The following is a 13,776-nucleotide window of genomic DNA, read 5'->3' as shown; positions in this document are numbered from 1 at the left end:
TTTTAGATCATTTGGCCACTATTGTTATGGTCCAGGATTTTTTTAACTCCTTCACTTCTATTGATTGTTAGAATGGACATGGGCCTGCAGCTGTACTATATGTCTGACTATCAAGTATTCATCTATAGTAATTCCATTGGCCAGCTTTAGAAAGTTCAGCACTTGAGTTCAATCTCTTCATGTGTTGCACCAATATCCTGATATGTTTTACTATGTTGGCTGCTTTTCCAAAGTATTAGAAGTTATGGGTGGATTTGATAGAGGGGAGCGGCATATGTGTGATGGCCTGAGCCACTTGCAACCCTCTCCAATTCTTGGGATGAGCAATTCTGGTGATGAGAAACATGAAAGTCTGCAGATGCTGTGATTGTTGTAAACACACAAAAATGCTGGAGGAACTCAGCAGGTCTCGCAGCTTCTATAGAGGATAAAGTATATCAGGCTCGAAACGTTGGTTGTATAGTTTTACCTTCAGAGGATGCTTTCAGGGGTGCACCTGCAGAATTTGTTATGGGATGCTGGTAACAGTCTTCTGAAGAGGTGGAGGCAATGATCTGCTTTCTTTTTTTTTCGAAACTTTATTTATTAATTTTAACATATGAAGGAAGTAAGTAATTCACATACAGAAAAAATACAAAATAAAGTAATACAAGTACAAAGTAACATAGTTAATACAATACCAATCTCGGCATCTCCCCCTAACAACTAAAAACTAAGACTAAAAAAAAACTATTTTTAACCCCTAAACCCCACCCCTCCCCACCCCCACGATAAAGAGTGAAGAATTAATACTATTAGTATGATTTAAAAAAATAAAAAATATATATCTTAAAAAAAAGATCAATATATATTGATTAAATCAATGCGGAAGGAATGGTGAAGGAAACAAAGGATAGATAATGAAAGCAAAAGATTGCAGTTAAACAATTAAAACGTATAAATGTCAGTGCATGGAAAGTACCACAGCGCCTTTACTTCCTCAGGAATCTGAAGAGGGTTGGTATGTCATCGGAAACCTTGGCAAACTTCTACCCATGTATGGTGGTAAGTGGGCTGACCAGCTGCATCACAGCCTGGTACGGGGCACCAATATCCTACAGAAGGTAGTGGACTCAGCGCAGTTTGTATCAGGCAAAACTCTCCACACCATCGAGAATCTGTACATGGAACGTTGCTGTCTAAGAGCAGCATCAATTATTAAGGATCTGTACCACCCAGGACATGCATGCTCTATTCTTGCTGCTGCGATCAAGAAGGAGGTACAGATGCCACAGGACCATGCCACCACATTGAAGAATAGTTACTACCCCCTCAACTATCTGATTCTTGAACAATACTCTCATTAAGACACTCATTTCAAGTTACATTTTGCTCATTATGTATTACTGTATATTTATACTTGCATCTGCTTTTGGACAATCTGTTTACAATTTTTTCTTTCTTTATGTACAGTTTGGTTATTGGTAGAGACATTACTAAGCCTGTCCCATAGAAAAAAGATTCTCAGAGTTATATGTGATGTGAATAAATTAAAAAATCTAAAAATGCTCCAAGTACTCAGCATGATAGCAAATTCTGTTTTTATTTCTTATTTCCGCATCAGCAGTTTTGTTTTTATTTTTAGTTATTGCTACTTCACTTTCAGGAATGACAACTCTGAAGATGTTCTGTGTTCTCCACTGCGATTTGTTTACCCCTGTCTGTTTTGCCATGTTCAATCACCCCCCCCCCCACCTTCTCTGTTACCTGAATTAAGTTGTTTTCTCTCTACCAGTTCCATTGAAGTGACTTGAACCCAAAATGTTAACTCTTATCATAAACGCTGCCTGATCTGCTGAGCGTGCCTTGCATTTTTTGTTTCTAATTTCAGATTTCCAGCATCTACAGTCTTTTGATTTTCATTTACTTTTGAATTCACTGCCATGTCTCTTCCAGGAATATCAGCCTCGAGGACATTCACTTCTCATATCCGGTGCGACCTGCTGAGTACTTGTGATGTTTTCAAATTTTATTGAAGGGCAGGTATTGTTATTGTTTAAAATATATGAAACAGAATATCAGGTATCCTATTTAAATTGTTGGAGGTGCATTTTATGCACTTGGGAACCTGCAGTAAGTAAGATGTTCAACGCACCTGTACATTGTACTTGTGTACAGTATATGACACATTTTTCAATCAGTGAAAATTGGGATTCAAATCTAGCTGACCCATTCAATGTATTGAAGGAATTCTGTGATGCTAGAGACACGGTCTTGTAAATGAGGTTTTAAACTGAAAGCCTGTCTGATCATTTGGGTGGATATAGAGGATTCCACAGTGCTCCCTTAAAGTAAAATCAGGCAGTTTCCCACTGTACCTTTGCCAATATTAATTTTTCAGCAATATCATTGGAACTACTTTTCTGGTCAACAATTCATCTTTGATTGTGGGACTTGTCTGTACAAACTGGCTACTGTGATTTCTGGAAATACTTATGGATCAGGCAACATCAATGGAGAAAGGGTCAGAGGTAACACTTTGGATCAAAGGTAATGCTTTGGGTCAGATATCTCCCAATGAAAGATCATTGATCTGAAATGTTGACCCTTTTTTTCTCTCTCCATAGATCCTACCTGACCTGCCAAATGATTCTGGATTTACTGTTTTCAATTCAGATTTTTTAGCATCTGCACACATTTGCTTTTTGACTACACTTACAAGTCATAAAGTAATTTGGGATGTTCTAGGAATATAACACAAGGCCCAGGAAGATGAAGAAATGGTTGTCTGTGTTACTTGATGTGAACAATAGTTGTTGCTTTAACGTTGTTACTCCTTTAAAAAGTGGGTCATGTCATTAAATGTGCTCTGGGCTGCAACAATGTTTACAGAAAGTTTCAGGGGCAATCTGTGAATAACTCTTGAATAAACAAAGGTATTATTTGAGCACTTTGTGTTTCCCATGTATTGCTCAGCAGGCTAAGAGCTAAATTAAACACGTGAGGATTATGTGGTGAAGAATCACAGTCAATAAAAGTAATTAAGTTGTCTAGGTTCTTGAGTGATGACATGACTACATTGATAGAGAGTATGTCTGAGAACCTCACGGTTACTTGAGGTCCAGACTTGAGCAGGAAGGAAAAAAATAATTGTGCCAACAAGATGTTTTCATAAATAAAAAGCAAGCCTTGTAATTGTTAAAGTTGAACACAAGACAAAATGGCTGTCCACTCCCAAAGCATGATAAGAGAAATCTCAGTAGTTAAGACAAAATGTCAGATTCCTTCCATTTCTACATTATACACCATAGTTGAAATAGAGACTAAGGGCAAAAGTAGTTGGGACAAAGCCTCATGCAAACAAAAGAAGGTGATGCTGATAGTGGAATGGGATCAACTTCTTGTGTAATTTTGGAAACCTATTTGTACCCCATAAATTGATAACTTAAGAATGGAGACACAGAAGAGTCTGCAAAGTGTCCCATTTAAATTCATTACCTTCATTTCTTTGCTGCTCATGAGAGCTCCAACTGGAACTCTGTATGCAAAGGGTTAACATCAAGTTGGTGATTCTGGGCACATCTCGATGTTCTGCTGACCCCAGCTCATACAAAGGGCAGGCTACAGCTGGGAATTAGGTTTCAGGCCCAGGGGCAGGACATGTGTAGACAGACAGAGAAAACAATGCAAGCCTTGTAATTCATTTTTTTCATTAATCATTAGGAGACCCACTGTCGCTAAAAATAACACAGCAGAATTTTCAGTTTATTCTGACAAACACAGTTAACCCCATCAATTCTGTCGGAGGTAACTTGTACCAAGCCCGTTCTTTGCCTGCGGTTCTTCCAGTTGAGCCACACCTCATTTCAAATTTCTCTTCCTTATTAACACATCTGGGCACCTCCAATTTTCCTGTGTTTAGCATCTCTAAAATTAATCACTCCACCATTGGCAGTTATGCTTTCAACTCACAAGGTGTTAAGCATCGGAATTCCCCTCCAAACTCTTATAAAAACCTACATTTTGATCATTTTCCCAAATATATTCTGATATATTTAGACTGTTTTCTTTTGGGTGATAAATCTTCTGAAAAGTACCTCGGAGTGCTAAGACTGTGTTAAATGCACCATACAATTACAAGTTGCTAGACTTGTTATTTCTGTTCTGTAATATTTTAACATGCTGCTCATTATTCTTCTCTCCTTCTTGGCTAGCCTCCCATCTTACTTCCTGAACAAATTTTAGCTCTTCCAAAACACTGCTGCCTATATCCCAACTTTTCCAAAGTTTACAACATCTTTTGAAAATCTCACCCTCTTATTTTAAACCCTCGCTGAAAGTGGCCTTATTGCATGCTTGCCGTCATTGAGTACAAGAACAATGAAGTCATGATTTCAGTCCATGGCTCCCCCTTAAATGAGATATGTCCCCTGTTGAGAATGGCTGGATTAGAGGATATGATAAGGAGAGGTTGGGCAAATTTAGTTTGTTTTCTCTGCAGCATCAGAGGCTGAAGGGAGCTTTGATATAACTTGTACCAGAGGACATGCATTTCAGGTCAGGGTTGGGGGGGGGGTGGTGGGAAGGGTTTAAAGAAGATGTGTGGAGCAAGATTTTTTTAACAGTCAGATTTATTGCCAGAGTACATACATGACATCACATACAACCCTGAGATTCTTTTTACTGCAGTTACAGCAGAATTATCACAATTTGGTGGTGCAAAAAAAATAAACGGTACACAGCGTAAACATGAAAAAAACTGTAAAGAGATAATGAATGTAAACAAACTGCAATACAGGCACAACAAAAGAAAAGTAATAAAATGCACAAGTAAGAGTCCTTAAATGAGACTGATTGAGTTTGTCATTGAGGAGTTTGATGGTGGAGGGGTTGCAGCTGTTCCTGACCCTGGTGGTGCGAGTCTTGGGCACCTAGACCTCCTTCCTGATGGCAGTAGCGAGACCTGAGCATGTGCTGGGTGATGTGGGTCTTTGATGATTGCTGCTCCCCTCTGACAATAGTAGGGAGAATTTTGCCTGTGATGTTCTGAGCTGTATCCAATACCTTTTGGAGGGCTTTATGCTCAGGGGTTTATCAGACCGTGATGCAGTCAGTAGATACCTCTGTAGAAATTGGCCAGGGTTTTTGGTGTCATACCAAATCTCCGCAAACTCCTGAGGAAGTAGAGGTGCTGACGTGCTTTCTTCACGATGCCATTGGTGTGATGGGTCCAGGAAAGAACCTCTGAGATAGTGACTCCAAATACTTATGCTCATCCTCTCCACCTCTGATTCCCCCCAATGATCACTGGATTGTAAACCTCTGGCTTTCCTCTCCTAAAGTCAACAATCAGCTCCTTAGTTTTGATGACCTTGAGTGCAAGGTTGCTGTTGGTGCACCATTTAGCCAAGTTTTCAATCTCCATCCTGTACACTGACTCCCTTCCTTTACACAACCCACCACCATGATATTGTCGGCAAATTTGTAGATGGAGTGTAGAAGGATGAGAGGAGAATTGATAGAGGTCTACAAGATAGGGTGGACAGCCAGCACCTGTTTCCCAGGGCAAGATCAGCAAACACCAGAAGACATACGTACAAAGTTAAGGGAGGGAAGTTTAGGGGAGACATCAGGGAGACGCAGTCATAGGTCTAAAGAGCAGGGGGCTAAGAACACAGCCCTGTGGTGCTCCGGTATTGATGGAGTTTGTGGAGGAGAAGTTCTTACAAAACTTCACTGATGGTGGTCTGGAGGTGAGGAAATCCATGATCCAATTACACAGTGGAGTGTTAACTACCAGTGGGGTGTTAACTAGCAGTGGGGTGTTAACTACCAGAGTGGTAGGTGTATGAAGCAGGCTGGGTAGGGAATGGAAAAAAATGGATAATGTGTAAGCATAAGAAATTTAATTTGGCATTTTCTTCAGTGCAGACATTGTGGTCTGAATGGCTATGCTATACTATTCTATGTTCCACTGCTTCAGTCCTTCCTCCCTCCCTCCCTCTTCAACCTAGTTGAGACACACTGCCCTGTAATCTCCATATTGTTCCAATTCTTTTCTCACATGGTAGCTAATACTAAGTGGCAGCTGTACCTCCACCTGTCAGGATCATGCTTTTGAACTTTGCCACCCATTAAACCATCAAATCCAAATCATAAATCTTCTACTTTAGATGCCTCTTGGTCTCTACTTTTGGTCATCTACTTCCATTTCCATTTTGTGACTTAATGCCAAATGATGTTCTTTGGATCACCTTGGAGTGTTGTACATGATCAGCAATATTTTGTGAACAGAAGTTATTTGTGTTGAAACCTTATTCTGCAAGCTGCCAGTTGTTCTCCAGTGCTAAATTTAATGGGCAATTTAGGAGATGAATGAAGGAAATCCAAGTGGGACCCACCCAGTCCTTTTTACCCAGTCATCCTTGCAATCCCAGTTTCCAGCAGAAATTCCAGGTATGTGCATTGTTATTTTGCTCTCTACAATGCCCTCCATTATAGAACATAGAAAAATACAGCACAGTTCAGGCCCTTCGGCCCTCGATGATGTGCCCACCCATATATTCCCTAAAAAATGTACTAAATCCTCCCTACCCCATAACCCTCTATTTTTCTTTCATCCCTGGGTCTGTCTAAGAGTCTCTTAACTGCCTCCCCAGCAAGGCATTCCAGGCACGCACAAGTCTCTGTGTGATTTAAAATATAATTATCCCTGATGTCTCCCCTAAACTTCCCTCCCTTAACTTTGTACGTATGTCTTCTGGTGTTTGCTGATCTTGCCCTGGGAAACAGGTGCTGACTGTCCACCCTATCTTGTAGACCTCTATCAATTCTCCTCTCATCCTTCTACACTCCAAAGAGAAAAGTCCCAGCTGTGCTAACCTTGCCTCATAGAACTTGCTTCCCAATCCAGGCACCCTCTCCAGGGCTTCCACATCCTTTCTATAATGTGATGACCAATATTGAACATGATACTTCAAGTGTGGTATTACCAAAGATTTGTAGAGTTCCAACATGACCTCTCTACACCTGAATTCAATCCCCCTATTAATGAACCCAGCATCCCATAGACCACACATGTCAAACTCTGGCCCGCGGGCCAAATTTGGCCCGCGATATAATTATATTTGGCCCGCAAGATCATTTCAAAAATGTATTAGAGGTGGCCGCCCTGCAGCGAGAGCCGATGCTGTTTTTTGGTAATGTCACCCCCACCATCCTCCCCCTTCATTGCACATCCTTCCCCATTGTAACACGAGAAATTGTAACACGAGAAGTCTGTCGATGTCATCAGCTGGCAAGCCGGTTGGAAGGCTCCCCGCACAACCAGTCACTTCTCCCACCTGTCGAGCGGTGCGGCGGATTGGCGAGCGCCTGTGATTTCCTGTCGGCGAGACGGGCATGGCAGGCTGCGCACGGCCCCCGGGCCGTGCGAGCCCCGCGCGATTGTAACCAGACGGCCCTTCCACAGCACAAGCGCACTTCTCCTGGTCACCACGGCCTTCAGCGCTTGCACCCGCGCGGACCCCAGGGACGGCTGGTTCGGCCCTGCACGTGAAGAGAGAGATAGTGGCTGTCCGCAAAGGCTGATCGGCAGTGTGCTGGGCCTGAGTGGGTGGGTAAGCAGGGGTGGGCAGAGGGTGTAGGTGAGGAGTAATGGGCAGGGGAAGTTATGATGGTGCAAGGGGCAGTTAGAGGGAGGGATGAGTAGAAGGAGGGGTGGATAGGGAAGAGGTAAAAGGGGAGGGGCAGGGCGAGTAGGGGAGGGGTGATTAGAGGGTGAGAGATGGGTAGAGGGAGGAACAGATTGAGGGGAGAGGCAGTAGAGGGGCGTGTATAGGATGGGATGGGTAGAGGCAGAGCAAGTGGAGTGAGGGGTGAGTAGAGGTTGGGTAAAGGACTGGTCAGGTAGAGGGATGGTGGGTCGAGGGTGAATAGCGGCCTAGAGCCTGAGGAGTGAGCAGGAAATGCTGAGTCCTGATGCAGGCCAAAATGGACACAGCCTGTGAATGCTGACTACATCTCCACAAGGACCAAATATGTTTCCCTCAGGTCAAGCAAAGGGTGAACTTGAGCTACCTACTCCTGATCTGTAACATTATCCTCCTAAAGTTATATCCTAAAGTTTAACATTACATTTGTTGAAAGAAGAGAAAACATGCAGATGTTGTTGAAAATTTTCAATAAATATTTAGTTCGGCCCTCGACTTATTCCAAGTTTTTAATTTTAGCCCTCCGTGAATTTGAGTTTGACACCCTTGCCATAGACCTTCTTAACTATCCTTTCAACCTGTGCGGCAACCTTGAGGCATGTATGGATTTGCACCCCAAGGTCCCTCTGTTCATCCACACTCTTAAGTAACTGACCATTAACCCTGTACTCAAGCTTCTGGGTTGTCCTTCCAAAATGCATCACTTCACACTTATCTGGATTGAAATCCATCTGCCACTTTTCTGCCAAACTTGGCATCCTATCTATATCCTCTTATAACCTTTGACAACCTTCAGCTCCATCCACAACTCGTCCAATCTTCATGCCATCTGTATATACTTCCACCTCTTCACCCAGGTCATTTATAAAATCACAAAGAGCAGGGGTCCCAGAAAGATGCCTGTCACCGACCTCCAGGCAGAATACATTCCTTCCACTACTACTCTCTGCTTTCTTCCTACAAGCCAATTTTTTATTCACACAGCCAAGGTTCCACTGATCCCTTGCCTTATAACTTTCTGGATGAGTCTCCCTCTCATTGGGGACCTTGTCAAATGCCTCGCTAAAGTCCATGTAGACCACATCTACCGGCCTACCCTCATCAATTTCTTTTGTTACCTCCTCAAAAAACTAATTTAGACTCATGAGGCATGACCTTCGCGTCACAAAGCCATGCTGACTATCCTTGAGTAGACTGTACTTCTCCAAAGGCTCATAGATCCTATCCTTAAGAATCTTCTTCTTTAGTTTACACACCACTGATGTAAGATTCACCAGTCTATAATTCCTATAATTCTACTTATTACCTTTTTTAAACAAGGGTACTACATTTGCCACTCTCCAATCCTCTGGCACCTCCCCTGTGTCCAAAGAGGATTCAAAGATCATAGCTACTGCCCCAGCTATCTCTTCTCTCACTTTCTAAGGCATCCTGGGGTATATCACTTCCAGCCCCAGGGACTTATCAATCTTGATGTTTTTAAGAAGATCCAACACTTCCACTTCCTTAATCTCCACATTGTCCAGCACACTGGCCTGTTCAATTTCCACCTCACCATGATCAAGGTCCTTTTCTCGTGAATACTGATGCAAAGTATTCATTTAGGACCACCTCTGCCTCCATTATCCTTTAGCTACCCCAACCTTCATCTTCATCATCCTTCTGTTCTTCACATACGCATAGAACGCCTTGCAATTCTCCTTAATTCCACATGCCAAGGCCGCTATGCCCCCTTCAAGGTCTCCTAAGTCCTTTCTTAAGCTCCTTCCTGACTACCATATACTTCTCATGAGCCCTTCCTGTTTCCTGCTTCCTATATGCTTCCTTCTTCCTCTTGACTAGTAGCCTGATGTTTTGTCTGTCACTGCTCCTTTTTCCTCCTATCTTTTCCATGTCCCAATGGGACAAACCTATCTTGAATCCTGCACAAGTGGTCCCTAAACTTCCTCCATGTTATTTCTGTGCTTTCACCCTTAAACATCTGTTTCAAATTTATTTGCGCTAGTTCCTGCCTCGTTCCTTCATAATTAGGTCTTCCCCAATTAAGCACTTTCCCAGTTTGACTGTTCATATCTTTTTCCATAGCTATGTTGAAGCTAAAGGAGTCATGGTCACTCTCACCAAAATGCTACCCCACCGAGAGGTCTGCTACCTGACCAAGTTCCTTTACCAGAACCGGATCCAGTATGGCCTCTCATCTAGTCAGCTGGTTCACATGCTGTGTCAGGAATCCTTCTTGTACGCACTTGACAAATTCAGCCCCATCTATCCCTCTTGCAGTTAGAAGGTGCCAGTCAATATTAGGGAAGTTGAAATCACCCATAACTACAACCCTGTATTTCCCACACCATTCCAAAATCTGCCTGCTTATCTACTATTTGGGGGCCTATGGACCACTTCCAGCACAATGATAGCTCCCTTCCTATTTATGACTTCCACCCACGCCGACTCAGTGGACACTCCCTCTCCAGCGTCCTCCCCTTCTATAGCCATGATACTATTCCTGACCAGTAATACTACTTTTCCCCCTCCTCCAACCTTTTCTACATCGAATCCTATTCTTTTTAAAACACCTAAACCCAGGTACAAATCTACTTTTTTCCTTTATTTGCCCCTGTGCTCCACAGTTTTAAATTTGTAATTAAACAATTCACATGTAATTAAAGTGCACATTCCAGATTTTATTTTAGTTTAATCATGTAGAAATCACAGCACTTTTTATACAAAAGGTAGTCCCTCATTTCAGGGCATCATAATATTTGGGACATCACAATGGTATTAAAGTAGTCATGTTTAGTACTTTGTTGTCTATCCCTTGCATGCAATGACTGCTTGAAGTCTGTGATTCATCGACATCACCAGGTGCTGAGTATCTTCTCAGGTGATCCTCTGCCAGGCCTCTACTGCAGCCATCTTCAGCTCTTGCTTGTTTCGGGGGCTTGTTCCATTAAGTTTTCTCTTTAGCATATGGAAGGCATACTCAATTGGATTTTGAATGAGTGACTGATTTGGCCATTCAAGAATTTTCCAGTTTTTACCTTGGAAAAATTCCTTTGTTGCTTTAGCAGTATTTTCAGGATCATTGTCTTGCTGTAGGATGAAGCACTGACCAATGAGTTTGGAGGCATTTGCTTGAACTTGACCAGTTAAGATGTTTCTGAACTCCTCAGAATTAATTTTACTCCTGTCGTCAGCATTTGCATTATCATTGAAGATATGTATACATGCCATGCATGTCTAGGCCATAACACCCCACCACCATATTTCACAAATCAGGTGGTGTGCTTTGGATAATGGGCAGTTCCTTTACACCTCCAAACTTTATTCTTGCCATCATAACCTAGAACAGGTTCATCTTAGTCTAATCTGTCCACAAGACCTTTTTCCAGAATTCTGTAGGCTCTTTTAAATGCTTCTTGGCAAACTGCAATCTGACCAGTGTGTTTCTATGGTGAACTAGTGATTTTCATCTTGCAGTATAGCCTCTGTATTTATTTTCATGAAGTCTTCTGTGGACAGTAGTCATTGACACATCCTCACCTGCCTCCTGAAGAGCGTTTCTGATCTGTTGGGGGTTTTTTTTCATTATGATGAAAATTCTTCTGTTATCAGCAGTGAAGGTCTTCCTTGGCCCTTGTGATTATTGAGCTCACCAGTTCACTCTTTCTTCTTAATGATGCTCCAAACTGTTGATTTTGGTAATCCTAAGGTTTTGGCAATGTCTCTGACTGTTTTGTTCTTGTTTTTCAGCCTCATAATGGATTCTTTGACTTCCATTGGTCCAACTCTCATCCTCATTGAAAAATGGCAACTACAAACTCCAAAGGTGATCAAAAGCTTAGAAGCAAGCCAAGCTCTCTTATACCTGCACCAATGAAGCAATTAAAAATATAGTACCTGAGTAATCACCTGTGAAGCCAAATGTCCCAAACATTATGGTGCCCTAAAATCGGGGAACTATGTATAAAAAGTGCTGTAATTCCTACATAGTCAAATCAAAATGTAAACAAATAACCTTGAATAAAATCTGGTATGTGCACTTTAATCACATGTGAATTGTATGATGACAAATTTAAAACTGGAGCACTGGGGCAAAAAAAGGAAAAAAATGTCTTTGTCCCAAACTTTATGGGACACTGTATATCTGGGAGCTTTTGCTTTTGAAGTGTTTTCATTGTTGGAAACATGCTTTATGCATAGGAAGTTTCTGGAAATAACTTGATCATCTGATGTTCTGTTTTTGTAAGATCCCTTAAGGATAGTTAGTCTCAACATCCAGAAAAGCCTCATTTTTGAGTTTGGTTAATAGTTAAAGTAGTGGAAGTGTTGGTTTTCAACTTGCAACTTTCTAAGGTCACAGAACAATCCCTAAAATTTCAGAATGGCAAGTATCCTCCCATATAAAAAAAGGTAAGGAGAAAATGGAATGACAGGTCATTCAGCTAGACAACAGTAGCATTAAAATGTTCCAGTTGGTTCTGAAGGTCTCACTTAAGAGATTAACGTGCAAAATTAAAGCACATGGGATGGAGAGATAAGATACCGACATTAATTGAAAGCTAGTTAACAGACAGGAAATGGAGAGGAGAAATAAATGGGTGTTTTTCAGGATGGTGCAGGAAATGAGTAGTGGGGTAATAAAAAAAGGACTAGCTGGAGGGTTCACAGACATTTTCAACCTCTCATCACTGCAGTCAGGGGTTCCCACCTGCTTCAAAAGGGCATCAATAATCCTGGTACCCAAGAAGAGTAGCATGGGCTACCTCAATAACTATTGCCCAGTAGCACTAACTTGCTTTGAAAGGCTGGTCATAGCAGATTTAACATGTACCCATCATCACAATCGCTCCAGAGCAGATGCAATATTGCTGGCTCTCTACTCAGATGTGGATCACCTCGAAAATAGCAATTCATACAAACGGCTGCTCTTCATCAACTACAGCTTGTCCTTCAATACCATTATTCCCTCAGTGCTGGTTAAGAAGCTACAAACTCTAGGCCTCAGTATCCCCCCACCCCACTCCCCACAACTGGATACTTAATTTTCTCTTCAGAAGGCCACAGTCAGTACGAATTAGAAGCAACATCTCCTCCTCACTGCTCATCAGCACAGGTGCACACCAAGGATGCGTGCTCAGCCCTCTGTTCTACTCATTATATACCCACGACTGTGTGGCCAGGCACAATTCCAATGCTATCTACAAGTTTGCTGTTAACACCACAGTTGTCGGCAGAATCACAAACAGCAATGAAGAAGCGTACAGGAGGGAGATAGATCGGCTCCTTGAATGGTGGAATGACAACAAACTTGTGCTCAACATCAGCAAAACCAAGGAGATGATTGTGGACCAGAAGGAAGTCAGGGGAACATGTTCCAGTCCTTGTCAAGGGCTCAATAGTGGAGAGGGTCAAGAACATCAAATTCCTGGGTGTCAACCTCTCTGAGGATCTGAACTGGAGCCTCCACATTGATGTAATCACAAAGAAGGCTTGCCAGCAGCTATACTTTGTGAGATGTCTGAGGAGATTGAGTATGTCACCGTAGATTCTAATAAACCTCTATAGGTGTACCATGGAGAACATTCTGACCAGTTGTATCACTGCCTGGTATGGAAGTGCCAACTCTCGGGACAAGAATAAACTCAAGAGGGTTGTAAACTCGGCCTGCAACATCACAGGCACCAGACTTCACTACGTCAAGGACATCTACATGAGGCAGTATCTTAAAAAAGGCAGCCTCTACCCTCAAAGGCCCCCACCACCCAGGCCATGCCCTCTTCACTCTGCTACCATCAGGGAAAAGGTAGAAGAGCCTAAAGATGAGCACATAATGGCTTCTTCCCCACCACCATCAGATTCCTGAATAATCCCTGAACCAAAGACACGGCCTTACTTTTTGTGCAGTACTATTTTTATTTTTTATAGTAATATTGTAAGATGGTTTTAATATAAATGATTTTCTGCTGAAAAACACCAAATTTCATGACTTGTTCATGTCAATAAAAAACATTCTGATTCTGAGATAGAACCAAGAATGGCTTGTTGGCTATTTTGAGCTCTTCATCGAGAAAGCACCAATCATCAT

General features: G+C 42.1%; 1 long non-coding RNA gene across 1 annotated transcript; it reads left to right on the top strand.

Annotated features, from left to right (window-relative positions):
* Positions 1-10,467: 10,467 nt before the first annotated feature.
* Positions 10,468-11,736, top strand: LOC138753756 (uncharacterized). Its single transcript, XR_011351407.1, has 2 exons — positions 10,468-10,572; positions 11,442-11,736. It is a non-coding gene; the product is annotated as an uncharacterized lncRNA (long non-coding RNA).
* The last annotated feature ends 2,040 nt before the right edge of the window (positions 11,737-13,776 follow it).

This window comes from Narcine bancroftii, chromosome 2 (genome assembly GCF_036971445.1).
Source record: "Narcine bancroftii isolate sNarBan1 chromosome 2, sNarBan1.hap1, whole genome shotgun sequence".
In the NCBI taxonomy this organism is placed as follows: domain Eukaryota; kingdom Metazoa; phylum Chordata; class Chondrichthyes; order Torpediniformes; family Narcinidae; genus Narcine; species Narcine bancroftii.
The sequence above is the reverse complement of the archived record's forward strand: the minus strand, read 5'-3'. Positions and strand labels throughout refer to the sequence as shown.